A 13211-nucleotide genomic window follows, 5' to 3' on the forward strand; every position below is an offset into this window, starting at 1 on the left:
CTTCCGAATTTACTGATTTGATTTGTGGTATAACATATGATGTATCCTAGAAAATGTTCCATGTGAGCTTGAGAAAAACTGAATTCTACTCTCACTGGACAGAATGTTTTGCATATGTTGAGGCACCTGGGTGGCTCAGTCATTTGGGCATCTATCGATTTTGGCTCAGGTCATGATCTCACAGTTTGTGAGATTGAGCCCCATGTCGGAGTCTGTGTTGACAGTGTGGAGCCTGCTTGGGATCCTCTCTCTCCCTCTCTCAATTCTCCTACTCCATTCACTCTCTTTGTCTCTCTCTCTTAAAATAAATAAGTAAACATTAAAAAAAATTATGTTCTACATATGTCTACAGGTCCATTTTGTCTACAGTGCTGTCCAAATTTCTGTTTTCATATTGATTATCTGACTGAATGATCTATCCATTGCTGAGAGTTCTCCTTTCAGTTGTTATTTTTTGCTCTATATATTTAACTGCTCCAATGTTGGTTGCAAAAATATTTATAAATGATATATTTTCTTGATATTTTGTCTCTTTTATTATTACATCATGACCTTTTTTGTTCCTCTTTTTTTCCATTTTTAGTTTACAGTCTATTTTGTCTGACATAGGTATAACTATCCCCGTTTTTTCGGTGTGTTTTTGTTTTTGTTGTTACCATTTGTTTGAAATATCCTTTTCAGTCCCTTTATTCTCAGTCTATGTGTGTTTTTAAGGCTAAGTAAATCTCTTGTAGATAGCATATTGTCAGATCTTTTTTTTTAATCTATTAAGCCATTCTTTGCCTTTCCATAGCAAAGTTAATCCATTTATGTTTAAAGCTATTATTGATAAAGACCTACTATTGTCATTTTGTTAATTGTTTCTTAGTTGTGTTGTAGATCCATTGATCCTTGTTTCTTTTCCTGCTGGGTTATTATGTATGTTTTGATGTCTTTAGTATTAGTATGCTTTGATTCCTTTTTCATTTTTTCTTTTTTTGTAAATAGTATAGGATTTTCCTTTTGTTGACCATGAAGCTTTCATAAAATATCTTAAAATTATCCTATTTTTTATTGATAAAAACTTTACTTCAATAGAATTTGTAAACTTTACACCTTACTCTCCACATTTTAGACTATTGCTTTTACAATTTATATGTGTTTTTTTGTATTGTGTAACTTAATAGACCATTGTAGTTATGACTCTTTTCATTATTTTTTTTCCTTTTTTTGGTTTTTACTTTTGAACTAATTTTAAGTGAATTACACACCTTATTACAATGTTGTAGAATCTAACCATGTCTATATATTTACCATTACCAGTTTGATTGGTGCTACCTCTTTATGTTTTTATGTTAATTAGTGTTCTTTTACTTCCAAAGAACTGTTTAGCACTTATTATAAGGCAGACCTGGTGGCAATAAACTCCTTCAGTTTTTTGTTTTTTTTTTATGGGAAGATTTATCCCTTCTTTTGTTTCTCAAAGACAGCTTCACCAGGTGTAGACCACTTGGGTGAGTTATTTTCTTTCAATGTTTTGATTATGTCATTCCATTCTTTTTTGATCTGAAAAGATTCTGTTGAGAAATCCACCAACAGTCTTATGACAGTTCTTTTGTATGTAATGTCTCTTTTTTCTCTTGTTGCTCTTCAAATTATTTTTAATTTTAATTTTTTTTACATTTACAGTCTTTAATTGAACGCATAAAACTGTACTATTTAATATATTTTTCCAGAACTTTTTGTGAAATTCAAATCACAGTGTATCATTTACAAATACCTTGTCTTTTTTTTTTTTTATCATCTACAACTTGTGCACAGTTCTTGAAAATAATATCTTCATCCTACTTTATTTTACCTTTGAAGTTGGCCTGAGGTGATTAAGGAGAGGGTTTCCATTCAAAATGTTCTCCATATGTATTCTTCCTTCTTCAGGTTTCTGTTCTTGTTCCCCTGTAGACTGCTTTTCAGCTCTTTCTTCTATAACGTTTTCTAGTTTTGCAAGAAGTACTGCAGAATCATCATCATCACTCTTCCCTTCAAAATCTTCATCTTCATCTCCTCATCAGTTAGAGAATCACCTGCATCAAGGTTGGCAGCAGGAATCTGGTCTAACCAAGGCTTCTTTGATACTGAGAAGGAAGTGGTATGTTCTCGTATTGGACAATCTCTATTTTTTTTTCTCTCTCGCAGCAGCTCACTCTCTTTTTCAGCTCTCTCCTGAAGTCATGGTTCCACACTTCTTCAGGGGCATCCTGAATAGTTTGTCTATATTTTCTCCTTGGATGAAAAAGTAGGTCTCTACTTGAATATTGTCTTGAGAGTTGGCTCAAATCACCTCTCCTTTTCATCTCTCACTTCTCACAAGTTAAAGAGTTGGCCTAGCAGTTGCTGCCATGTATTATGCTCCCAGAAACTTCTGTGCCTGTTTTTAACTTTTGACAATTTAATTATAATGTGCCTTTGGGTATCCTTGCTCAAGTGCCACCTATTTGAGGTCTTTTGGGTCTCATCAATCTAGATGACCATGTCACTCCCCATGATTTGAGAAGTTTTCAACTCTTATTGCTTTAAATATATTTTCTTTTACTTTCTCTTTCTCTTCTCCTTCTGAAATTCCTATAGTGTGAATACTGTTTCTTTACATTGTGTCTCATAATTCCCATAGGCTTTCTTCACTCTTTAATATTTTCTTCTTTTTTGTCTTCTGATTGGGTAATTTCCAATGCTCTATCCTCAATGGCACTGGCTCTTTATCTTCTGTATGGTCAAGTCTATTTTGAAACTCTGCTGAATTCTTCAGTTCAGCTATTGTATTTTTCAACTATGGGATTCTATGTTTGTTTGTTTAATGGTTGCTATTTCCTTTTTGAACTTCTCATTTTGTTCATGCATTATTTTCTTAGTTTTTTTAGTTGTCTATGTTTTCTTATAGTTCACTAGACTTTTTAAAAATTATTATTCTGAATACTTTGTCTGACTTTTCATATATATCCACTTTTTATGGTCAGGTATTAGCACTTTTAAATTTTCTTTGGTGGTATAATATTCCCTTGATTTTTCATAATCTTTACTTCCTTGAATTGGTATCTTCTCATTTGAATAATCAGACTCATCTTCTAGCGTTTACAAGTTTGTTTTGACAGAGAGGCTCTTTACCAGTCAGCTCAGTTTGGGTCTCTGGATGTGTCTGCTAGTTATATCCTTGCACATTTGAGCCCAGCTCTCATTATATATATATTTGAGTAAAGCATTTGTTTGGGCTCTGAGGATAATAAAGATAATAATAAGTGGCTCTGCTGTACCACTAAAAACAACTGGATAGGATTGCTGACTAGCTTTCCTACTAGTGAAGCTGTAGGATAGGCTCCATGTCTGTCTAGATTCTCTGATTAGGCTTACTAGATGGTTGGGATTAGGTACTACATTCAGTAATATATGGGGCTATGGGACAGCTTCCTTGCCCTGGCCAGGAAGCAGGATGTGTCCCAGGGTCTACATGGTTCATTATTTGTGGATGCAAAGCAGGCCAGAGTATATACTCTGTTCCCTAGTCAACTGAAGTTACTGGTTTTGCTCTACAAATGAGGAAAGTCATGTGCTGTGCTCTCTCTCTCTCTCCCTCTCTCTCTCTCTCCCTCTCTCTCTCTCTCTGTTCAAGTGCCACTGTATATAGATTGGTTGAACAGCTTCCTATGTTCTCTAGGTAGTCTCTCTGAGTGGACATGCTGATAGCTGTATTCAGTGAAAAACCTGCCTACAGATTAGATTTCTTGCCTGTGTACAGTAAGATAAGCAACTCTAATGCTGACAAAGCTCTTTGCTGTCTCAATTCAAGCTGACCTACACTCCAAATATTCTGGTCAAACAGGACCATTGGCTTTGTTTTGTAAACTATCTGCTCCACCTGCCCTTCTCTAGGCTTGAGCACTGCTAGACCACACAACTTACAGCAGTTTTTACCAGCCTTCTGGTTATGAATTTGGAAGACTCTTTTCACAGAAGATGAGGCTAGGTTTCAGTTTCTTTGTCAGAGTTGGAGGGGAAGAAACCCCTCTAGGTCACTCTCAATTTCCAAAACAGATTCTCCACTTGGGAGGAGCCAGTAGCTACCATCATCACTGGTTATGAATTATTCTACCATGGTGGATTGCCTGCCTCTACGTAGTATAAGAACCCACTATGTCCTGTACTGGCTTTCCTCTGGGTGAAATTAACTCTGCCTGACCACATCTTGGTGGAAATGTTACTGGGTTGTTCAGCTTCCAGGAGTTGTTGTCACCTCTTTTGGTCTGTGAGGTCAGAAGACACTGTCACAGCAAGTGAGTTCTGTGACTAATAAAAGACATCCAAATTGGCAAGAAGGGAGTCAAACTTTCACTCTTCACAGACAACATGATACTCTATGTAGAAAACTCAAAAGACTCCACCAAAAACTGCTAGAACTGATCCATGAATTTAGCATGGTCACAGGATATAAAATCAATGTACAGAAATAAGTTACATTTCTATATACCAATAATGAAACAGCAGAAGGAGTAATCAAGAAATCAATCCCATTTACAACTGCACCAAAACCATAAAATACTTAGGGATAAACCTAACCAAAGAGATGAAAAATCTATATACTGAAAACTATAGAAAGCTTATGAAAGAAATTTAAGAAGACAGTTAAAAAAATGGAAAACATTCCATGTTCATGGATTGGAAGAACAAATTGTCAAAATGTCAACACTTCACAAAGCAATCAACATATTCAATGCAATCCCTATCAAAAAAAAAAAAAAACACCAGCAGTCTTCACAGAGCTAGAACAATCCTAAAATTTGTATGGAACCAGGAAAGACCCCGAATAGCCAAAGCAATCATGAAAAAGAAAACCAAAGCTGTAAACATCACAATTCTGGGCTTCAAGCTTCATTAAAAAGTTGTAAACATCAAGACATTATGGTACTGGCACAAAAACAGACACAAAGATCTGTGGAACAGAATAGAGTACCTAGAAGTGGACGTACAAACATATGACCAACTAATGTTTGAAAAAGCAATAAAGAATACCAAATGGGGTTGAGGAAAGATGGCGGCGTAGGAGGACGCTGGGCTCACCGCGCTTCCTGCTGATCATTTAGATTCCACCTACACCTGCTTAAATAACCCAGAAAACCGAGAGAAGATTAGCAGAACGGAGTCGCCTGAGCCAAGCGCAGACGAGAGGACCACGGAAGAGGGTAGGAAGGGCGGCAAGGCGGTGCGCGCTCCACGGACTGGCAGGAGGGAGCGGGGGCAGAGGGGTGGCTCGCCAGCCAAGCAGAGCTCCCGAGTCTGGCTTGCAAAAGCGGAGGGGCCTGACAGACTGTGTTCCCACAGCAAGCGCGACTTAGCGTCTGGGAGGTCATAAGTTAACAGCTCTGCTCGGAAAGCAGGAGGGCTGGAGGACAAAGGGAGGGAGAGCTGCTGAGCCCCCGGAGGACAGAGCTCAGTTTGGTGGGGAACAAAGGCGCTCCCCAGCGCCATCTCCCCCGCCCATCCCCCAGCCAAAATCCCAAAGGGAACTGGTTCCTGCCAGGGAAATTGCTCACTCCTCGCAAACACCCAACTCTGTGCTTCTGCGGAGCCAAACCTCCGGCAGCGGATCTGACTCCCTCCTGCTGCCACAGGGCCCCTCCTGAAGTGGATCACCTAAGGAGAAGCGAGCTAAGCCCGCCCCGCCTGCCCCCCTGCACCTTGCCTACCCAACCCCAGCTAATACACCAGATCCCCAGCATCACAAGTCTGGCAGTGTGCAAGTAGCCCAGGTGGGCCACACCACCCCACAGTGAATCCCGCCCCTAGGAGAGGGGAAGAGAAGGCACATACCAGTCTGACTGTGGCCCCAGCGGTGGGCTGGGGTCAGACATCAGGTCGGACTGCGGCCTCGCCCACCAACTCCAGTTATACACCACAGCACAGGGGAATTGCCCTGCAGGTCCTCACCACACCAGGGACTATCCAAAATGACCAAACGGAAGAATTCTCCTCAGAAGAATCTCCAGAAAATAACATCAGCTAATGAGCTGATCAAAAAGGATTTAAATAATATAACAGAAAGTGAATTTAGAAAAATAGTCATAAAATTAATCACTGGGCTTGAAAACAGTATACAGGACAGCAGAGAATCTCTTGCTACAGAGATCAAGGGACTAAGGAACAGTCACGAGGAGCTGAAAAACACTTTAAATGAAATGCAAAACAAAATGGAAACCACCACGGCTCGGATTGAAGAGGCAGAGGAGAGAATAGGTGAGCTAGAAGATAAAGTTATGGAAAAAGAGGAAGCTGAGAAAAAGAGAGATAAAAAAATCCAGGAGTATGAGGGGAAAATTAGAGAACTAAGTGATACACTAAAAAGAAATAATATACGCATAATTGGTATCCCAGAGGAGGAAGAGAGAGGGAAAGGTGCTGAAGGGGTACTTGAAGAAATAATAGCTGAGAACTTCCCTGAACTGGGGAAGGAAAAAGGCATTGAAATCCAAGAGGTACAGAGAACTCCCTTCAGACGTAACTTGAATCGATCTTCTGCACGACATATCATAGTGAAACTGGCAAAATACAAGGATAAAGACAAAATTCTGAAAGCAGCAAGGGGCAAACGTGCCCTCACGTATAAAGGGAGACCGATAAGACTCGTGACTGATCTCTCTTTTGAAACTTGGCAGGCCAAAAAGGAATGGCACGAGATCTTTAATGTGCTGAACAGGAAAAATATGCAGCCGAGAATCCTTTATCCAGCAAGTCTCTCATTTAGAATAGAAGGAGAGATAAAGGTCTTCCCAAACAAACAAAAACTGAAGGAATTTTTCACCACTAAACCAGCCCTACAACAGATCCTAAGGGGGAATCCTGTGAGACAAAGTCCCAGAGACATCACTACAAGCATAAAACATACAGACATCACAATGACTCTAAACCCGTATCTTTCTATAATAACACTGAATGTAAATGGATTAAATGCGCCAACCAAAAGACATAGGGTATCAGAAAGGATAAAAAAACAAGACCCATCTATTTGCTGTCTACAAGAGACTCATTTTAGACCTGAGGACACCTTTAGATTGAGAGTGAGGGGATGGAGAACTATTTATCATGCTACTGGAAGCCAAAAGAAAGCTGGAGTAGCCATACTTATATCAGACAAACTAGACTTTAAATTAAAGGCTGTAACAAGAGATGAAGAAGGACATTACATAATAGTTAAAGGGTCTATCCATCAGGAAGAGCTAACAATTATAAATGTCTATGCGCCAAATACCAGAGCCCCCAAATATATAAAACAATTACTCATAAACATAAGCAACCTTATCGATAAGAATGTGGTAATTGCAGGGGACTTTAACACTCCACTTACAGAAATGGATAGATCATCTAGACACACGGTCAATAAAGAAACAAGGGCCTGAATGATACATTGGATCAGATGGACTTGACAGATATATTTAGAACTCTGCATCCCAAAGCAACAGAATATACTTTCCTCTCGAGTGCACATGGAACATTCTCCAAGATAGATCATATACTGGGTCACAAAACAGCCCTTCATAAGTTTACAAGAATTGAAATTATACCATGCTTACTTTCAGAACACAATACTATGAAGCTTGAAATCAACCACAGAAAAAAGTCTGGAAAACCTCCAAAAGCATGGAGGTTAAAGAACACCCTACTAATGAATGAGTGGGTCAACCAGGCAATTAGAGAAGAAATTTAAAAAATATATGAAAACAAACGAAAATGAAAATACAACAATACAAACGCTTTGGGACGCAGAGAAGGCAGTCCTGAGAGGAAAATACATTGCCTTCCAGGCCTATCTCCAGAAACAAGAAAAATCCCAAATACAAAATCTAACAGCACACCTAAAGGAACTAGAAGCAGAACAGCAAAGGCAGCCTAAACCCAGCAGAAGAAGAGAAATAATACAGATCAGAGCAGAAATAAACAATATAGAATCTAAAAAAACTGTAGAGCAGATCAACGAAACCAAGAGTTGGTTTTTTGAAAAAAATAAAATTGACAAACCTCTAGCCAGGCTTCTCAAAAAAAAAAAGGGAGATGACCCAAATAGATAAAATCATGAATGAAAATGGAATTATTACAACCAATCCCTCAGAGATACAAACAATTATCAGGGAATACTATGAAAAATTATATGCCAACAAATTGGACAACCTGGAAGAAATGGACAAATTCTTAAACACCCACACTCTTCCAAAACTCAATCAGGAGGAATAGAAAGCTTGAACAGACCCATAACCAGCGAAGAAATTGAATCGGTTATCAAAAATCTCCCAACAAATAAGAGTCTAGGACCAGATGGCTTCCCAGGGGAGTTCTACCAGACGTTTAAAGCAGAGATAATACCTATCCTTCTCAAGCAATTCCAAGAAATAGAAAGGGAAGGAAAACTTCCTGACTCATTCTATGAAGTCAGTATTACTTTGATTCCTAAACCAGACAGAGACCCAGTAAAAAAAGAGAACTAGAGGCCAATATCCCTAATGAATATGGATGCAAAAATTCTCAATAAGATACTAGCAAATCGAATTCAACAGCATATAAAAAGAATTATTCACCATGATCAAGTGGGATTCATTCCTGGGATGCAGGGCTGGTTCAACATTCACAAATCAATCAACGTGATACATCACATTAACAAAAAAAAGAGAAAAACCATATGATCCTGTCAATCGATGCAGAAAAGGCCTTCGACAAAATCCAGCACCCTTTCTTAATAAAAACCCTTGAGAAAGTCGGGATAGAAGGAACATACTTAAAGATCATAAAAGCCATTTATGAAAAGCCCACAGCTAACATCATCCTCAACGGGGAAAAACTGAGAGCTTTTTCCCTGAGATCAGGAACACGACAGGGATGCCCACTCTCACCGCTGTTGTTTAACATAGTGCTGGTGTTCTAGCATCAGCAATCAGACAACAAAAGGAAATCAAAGGCATCAAAATTGGCAAAGATGAAGTCAAGCTTTCGCTTTTTGCAGATGACATGATATTATACATGGAAAATCCAATAGACTCCACCAAAAGTCTGCTAGAACTGATACAGGAATTCAGCAAAGTTGCAGGATACAAAATCAATGTACAGAAATCAGTTGCATTCTTATACACTAACAATGAAGCAACAGAAAGACAAAGAAACTGATCCCATTCACAATTGCACCCAGAAGCATAAAATACCTAGGAATAAATCTAACCAAAGATGTAAAGGATCTGTATGCTGAAAACTATAGAAAGCTTATGAAGGTAATTGAAGAAGATTTAAAGAAATGGAAAGACATTCCCTGTCATGGATTGGAAAAATAAATATTGTCAAAATGTCAATACTACCCAAAGCTATCTACACATTCAATGCAATCCCAATCAAAATTGCACCAGCATTCTTCTCGAAACTAGAACAAGCTATCCTAAAATTCATATGGAACCACAAAAGGCCCCGAATAGCCAAAGTAATTTTGAAGAAGAAGACCAAAGCAGGAGGCATCACAATCCCAGACTTTAGCCTCTACTACAAAGCTGTCATCATCAAGACAGCATGGTATTGGCACAAAAACAGACACATAGACCAATGGAAGAGAATAGAAACCCCAGAACTAGACCCACAAACGTATGGCCAACTCATCTTTGACAAAGCAGGAAAGAACATCCAATGGAAAAAAGACAGCCTCTTTAACAAATGGTGCTGGGAGAACTGGACAGCAACATGCAGAAGGTTGAAACTAGACCACTTTCTCACACCATTCACAAAAATAAACTCAAAATGGATAAAGGACCTAAATGTGAGACAGGAAATCATCAAAACCTTAGAGGAGAAAGCAGGAAAAGACCTCTCTGACCTCAGCCGTAGCAATCTCTTACTCGACACATCCCCAAAGGCAAGGGAATTAAAAGCAAAAGTGAATTACTGGGACCTTATGAAGATAAAAAGCTTCTGCACAGCAAAGGAAACAACCAACAAAACTAAAAGGCAACCAACGGAATGGGAAAAGATATTTGCAAATGACATATCGGACAAAGGGCTAGTATCTAAAATCTATAAAGAGCTCACCAAACTCCACACCCGAAAAACAAATAACCCAGTGAAGATGGGCAGAAAACATGAATAGACACTTCTCTAAAGAAGACATCCAGATGGCCAACAGGCACATGAAAAGATGTTCAGCGTCGCTCCTTATCAGGGAAATACAAATCAAAACCACACTCAGGTATCACCTCACGCCAGTCAGAGTGGCCAAAACGAACAAATCAGGAGACTATAGATGCTGGAGAGGATATGGAGAAATGGGAACCCTCTTGCACTGTTGGTGGGAATGCAAATTGGTGCAGCTGCTCTGGAAAGCAGTGTGGGGGTTCCTCAGAAAATTAAAAATAGACCTACCCTATGACCCAGCAATAGCACTGCTAGGAATTTATCCAAGGGATACAGGAGCACTGATGCATAGGGCCACTTGTACCCCAATGTTCATAGCAGCACTCTCAACAATAGCCAAATTATGGAAAGAGCCTAAATGTCCATCAACTGATGAATGGATAAAGAAATTGTGGTTTATATACACAATGGAATATTACGTGGCAATGAGAAAAAATGAAATATGGCCTTTTGTCGCAACGTGAATGGAACTGGAGAGTGTGATGCTAAGTGAAATAAGCCATACAGAGAAAGACAGATACCATATGGTTTCACTCTTATGTCGATCCTGAGAAACTTAACAGGAATCCATGGGGGAGGGGAAGGAAAAAAAAAAAAAACGAGGTTAGAGTGGGAGAGAGCCAAAGCATAAGAGACTGTTAAAAACTGAGAACAAACTGAGGGTTGATGGGGGGTGGGAGGGAGGGGAGGGTGGGTGATGGGTATTGAGGAGGGCACCTTTTGGGATGAGCACTGGGTGTTGTATGGAAACCAATTGGTCAATAAATTTCATATATAAAAAAAAAAAAGAATACCAAATGGAAAAAAAAACATTCTCCTTAACAAATGGTATTGGGAAAACTGAACGGCAACCTGCAGAAGAATGAACCTGGACCACTTTTTTACACCCTACACAAAAATAAACTCAAAATGGATGAAAGACGTAAATGTAAGATAGCAAGCCATCAAAATCCTAGAGGGGAAAACAGGCAACAACCTCTTTGATCTCAGGCATGCAACTTCTTACTTGTGTCTCTGGAGGCAAGGGAAACAAAAGTAAAAATGAACTATTGGGACCTCATCAAGATAAAAAGCTTCTTCACAGTGAAGGATACAATCAGCAAATTAAAAGGCAACTGATTGAAGGGAGGGGATATTTGCAAATGAAATATCAAATAAAAAGTTAGTATCCAAAATCTATTAAGAACTTATCAAACTCAACACCCAAAAAACAAATAATCCAGTGAAGAAATGGGCAAAAGAATAGACATCTTTCCAAAGAAGATATCCAGATGGTTGATAGACACATGAAAAGATGCTCAATATCACTTATCATCAGGGAAATACAAATCAAAACCACAATGAGATACCACCTCACCCCTGTCCGAATGGCTAAAATTAACAACTCAGGCAACAACAGATGTTGGTAAGGATATGGAGAAAAAGGAACACTTTTGCCCTGCTGGTGGAAATGAAAACCGGTGCAGCCACTCTGGAAAACAGTATAGAAGTCTCTCAAAAAATTAAAAATAGAACTACCCTATGATCCAGCAATTGTACTACTAGGTAATTATCCAAAGGATACTGGAGTGCTGTTTCAAAGGGACACATGCACCCCAATGTTTATAACAGCACTATCAACAATAGCCAAAATGTAGACAGCCCAAATATCTATCTATTAATGAATGGATAAAGAAGATGTGGTATATATATACAATGGAATATTAGTTAAAAAAAAGAATGAATTTTGCCATTTGCAACAACATGGATGGAACTAGAATGTATTATGCTAAGTGAAATAAGTCAGTCAGAGAAAGACAAATATCATATGGCTTCACTCATATGTGGAACTTAAAATAAAAAACAGATGAGCATAATGGAGGGCAAGAAAATATAAACACAGGGAGGAAGACAAACCGTAAGAGACTGTTAAATACAAAGAAGAAACTGAGGGTTGCTGGAGGGGTTTGGGTGAGGGATGGGTTACATGGACAAGGGGAATTAAGTAGGACACTTGTTGGGATGGGCACTGGATGTTATATGTAAGTGATAAATCACTGAATTCTATTCCTGAAACCATTATTACACTATGTGTTAACTAATTTGGATGTAAGTTTTTTTTTAAATTAAAAAATTTTTAAAAAATCCACTCTGGCAGATCTGCACTCTGCCAAGTTTTCTGGTCAGAATGTGCCCCTGACTTAGTTCTCCAGATTAATAAAACCACTAGTTGGGATTACTATTTGGGCACTGCAGGTGTGAACTCAGGTTACCAAGATCCACATCCTAGTTGTTTCAATTCCACTCCCCCTTCTCTGTCACAGTCAAATTCTCAGTGGTTGTGAGGTTTCCCTACAATCACTTTAGAGGTAGAGCAGAATAGGGACCCCCACAAAGTGACCCCATTGCTGGAGCACCAGGGAAATTGTCTCCTCTTTATTCTCTTTTCCCACTGTAAAAACAAGATTCAGGGGATACTTCTTGATATAGTGGTTCACTGTCCTGGAGAGAGGCATTGTGGTCAATGTGTAGTTGCTTCTGTTAACATCTAAAGCAGTCTATATTGAGGGAGGGTGCCTCAGCCTCAACCCCATGATCCACAATTTTCTCAGTGTTGTTTTGTCTTGAATAGTTGTTAGTTGTTCCTCTTATGAGGGGGAGAACTTTCAGGAACAATCTTTTTCATTATATTGTTAATATCCATATAATACGCTTTGAATGACAAGTTTAGTATTTTTAAAACTATATTTGTACCTACTAATTATATTTAAAAAGTCAAGGTTTCAAGAAAATAGTTTGGGAAACTTGAGACCAGGTAAGGTAAAAGGAAGCAAAGGGAAAAAATATACACCACTACAGAAATTCTTATGCAAGTCACAGTACTAATACCTGGGCTCAACAATACTATTTCATTTATTATAGAAATTTATAATTACTTTATAATAATTATTGTTTATTATAATTAATTTGTTATAAAATTATTGAATAATCTTCCTCTCTCCACCTTGCCAGTATAACAACAAGGCTCCATAGTGGATTATTGCTGGAAGAAC

At 38.6% G+C, this 13211-nt stretch overlaps 1 pseudogene; it reads right to left on the minus strand.

Moving 5' to 3' along the window:
- Positions 1 to 1745: 1745 nt before the first annotated feature.
- LOC125170545 (spliceosome-associated protein CWC15 homolog) lies at positions 1746 to 2330 on the minus strand (annotated as a pseudogene).
- Positions 2331 to 13211: the final 10881 nt, after the last annotated feature.

The sequence above is a fragment of the Prionailurus viverrinus genome, chromosome B4 (genome assembly GCF_022837055.1).
Source record: "Prionailurus viverrinus isolate Anna chromosome B4, UM_Priviv_1.0, whole genome shotgun sequence".
Classification (NCBI taxonomy): Eukaryota; Metazoa; Chordata; class Mammalia; order Carnivora; family Felidae; genus Prionailurus; species Prionailurus viverrinus.